Here is a 3,110-nt window from a genome sequence, read left to right on the forward strand (position 1 = left end):
GTAGCTCACCTATATTGTTTACCATTAGAAGTATTTTGATTGTTTTTTATACCAAACATTTTGAGAGAAAGGTACTACTTTAAAATGTTATTAAACCAACACTGATATAAAAATTACCTTTGACCACAGATAAATATTTTTATCTTTCATATACCCCAAAATGCAGTATGACCTGTCATTAAAGTTAGGAATGAGAGGTTAAGAATCATAGACAACAACACCTAAGCATGAATTAAAGACTCTCCAACTTGTGAATACAATTGGTTTAAAAAGACATCAATACTACTGCATTTTAAAGATTCCTTATGACAATGATAATAATAATGATAAACTATTAACACTTGAAAATAACTTATTTTCTTGGGAGCAGGACACAAAACACAAGATTAATCTTAATTATTTTAAAAGATCTTTATTTATACTACAAATTCACTCTTATAACTATAAAGGTTCTAAGACTAACTGAAGTACAGAGACACAAAGGAAATAATTTAAATGCATCCTCTACATGAAAAGGACTGTGTTAATAGAAAAGAAAGTCCTAATAATAATTAGCTTGCCAAATTCACTTACATTCTTTTATTCTATTTCATTTACTTTCATAAAAACTGGGTTTTCATAAAATGATTCATAAAAAGCCTATATACCCACTTACATTTTCAGACCTTAACGATATTTATTTCAGAAATGTCTTTAGCTCTATAGTCAATGAACTGAAATAATACTTAAATATTCAAAGGGTTTTCAGAAATTGCAAGACTCGCTCTGGGATGTTCTTTATATTGTAAAAGATATCCAAAAAGCCTTATCTGTTAAAGTTGTGATAGTTGCTCCCACAAAAGAGCCATTAGTGAATGTCCCTTTGCATGTACAAAATAACTTTAAATACATCCACAATCTGGAGATGACACATAATTTTTGTTTGTTTGTTTTTGAAAGGAATATCTAACAAGCATATCCACAATACTTATTTTCAGTCAATAAGATGTGATATTCAAACATAATATGGGGTTGATTATCTCTTAGTGAGAATAGATATGATCTTACAAAGGAAGTTATTTTCAACAGTAATCTGGAGTTTATCCATCTTGTGTTTCACAGGAATAACCAGAGAGTAATACTTATTTGGTCAAGTCTGTCAAACTCACTCCATGAGTATATCTGAACTGTATAACCAAGTTAAGTGATCAAATACCTATTTTGTACTAACAATCATCTTACAGCAATAACTTACTACTTAATTAGGTCAGTGTCTTCTTACCTAACATTTAATAAGAGCTGAAAGCGGTCTCTTTTACCTAACTTAATGTTGTAAATGCTTGGATTATGATGACGTTATTATTTGAAAAATAAAATGTACAAAAGGGTAGTTCCACTGAAATGACATGACAAAACACTGATAAATAAAAACACTGCAAAACAGATAGCTCTTTTCAGCCTCACCCTTTCCACATTGGCAAGCAACATTGCAATAGCACATGCACACATACACACACATGTGCGCACATGTACACACACATATACATACATGCTAAATTGAGGGTTTATCGTACAAAAAGTTCAAATGAAATATTAGTGATTAGGACAAATGATGATTTGCCTTATTACAAAATAATACATAATCCAGTCACCACTGGTGTTACATATTTCCTGCCTCTCTACATGTGACTTCTTAATGTATTTTTAATTAATTAATTGACAAATTAAGTAAGTCATTTGTTTGGTTCAGGGCCTGGCTCTTTCCCAGAATTTTTTTTGTTTTATTTTCTCAAGGCTAGCATTTTACTGTTTGTAATAGCTCCATTTCTAGGTTTTGCTGGTTACTTTAAAATCAGAATCTAATGGACTTTTTTTTTTTTGCTTGGTCTGGTTTTGAACGACAATCCTCAGATTTCATCTTTCTGATTAGCTTGGATTAAATACATGAGCCATCAGTGGGGCTTCTACTTTTTCCTCTATACTTATCTAATGCACATACTTAGTAATTTAAAACTGAGAGAATAGAAGCAAGACATACAGTGATGATATTTTCTTGTCCGAACATCAAGTTAGTAATGGAAATTTCTTCCATACACAAAAAATACCATGATATAGTGTAAGAGAATTCATTATTGAACATATGAGCTTTAAGAGCTTTCTAAAAGATCCATTATTTATTGTTACCCAACATTAGGAAAAAATGTATAATTCAGTAGTAAAATAGAAGTCCTTTTCATGACTACTTAAATTTCTTGTTTTTTTTTTTAAAGACACTTGTTTTCATCTAAAAAAGTAGGCCTGTCTATTTTCTTCATGTGATTTTTATCATTGAAGGTGCTTAATGAGAAGTCAAAATCTGTTAGTAGTCCTTTGCAATCAATTTTCACTTTTTCCTCTTGGAGAATATAATGATCAAAGCAATAGTTCAGAATCAGCAAGCAATATTTCAGAATCATGCTTCCAGTGCAAGTGGCACCAGAAAGTAATCCTCAATACCAGTTTCCACAAAGTTTTCTCACAGATACAATTGGCCTGCCTTCTCTAGCTGCTTTCCTAGCCTGGACCTATTCTTTCATTGTACAGGAAAAGTGTGATTCAAATTATTTCAGTCAGATCTGTTACTAGAATTATCAGGATTTAGATTCTTGTCTGTAATTTGGTCAAAGCTATGCCTCTTTATGTAGGCTACTAAAATGTATTTACGAATTTCAAGTAAATACATAAATTTGATTTCCATCTCTTTAAAAAAATAAAATTTTGTTTGCCCTATAAATTGATCCGAAGCATGGATTTTATGGCTAGCTAGGTCATTGCACACCTGTCTTTCTTCCTCTCTCTCTTTCATAGTTCTCATAGATAATATGATTGCTGCATAATTATCCTCATTTATTTTGCTTTTATATTTTTGGTTGCATCATTTCACTTTCTGCTCTGCCATTTCCCAAATCATTTATATAGAAAGCATTATTTCATATTTTCTCATTCCTAGAATAAGCTGCACCTGAAGACACCACTGGCCCTCATTTTCAGTCTGTACTTTGAATACGGAGGAAAATCTTTCCTCTGCTCTCCATCAATTCCCTACTCTCCAGTTAGAATAGTTTAGAATAGTAAAAAGGGAAAAAGAGAAA

The sequence above is a fragment of the Dipodomys merriami genome, unplaced genomic scaffold (assembly GCF_024711535.1).
Source record: "Dipodomys merriami isolate MVZ:Mamm:240054 unplaced genomic scaffold, mDipMer1.0.p SCAF_1580, whole genome shotgun sequence".
Lineage (NCBI taxonomy): Eukaryota > Metazoa > Chordata > Mammalia > Rodentia > Heteromyidae > Dipodomys > Dipodomys merriami.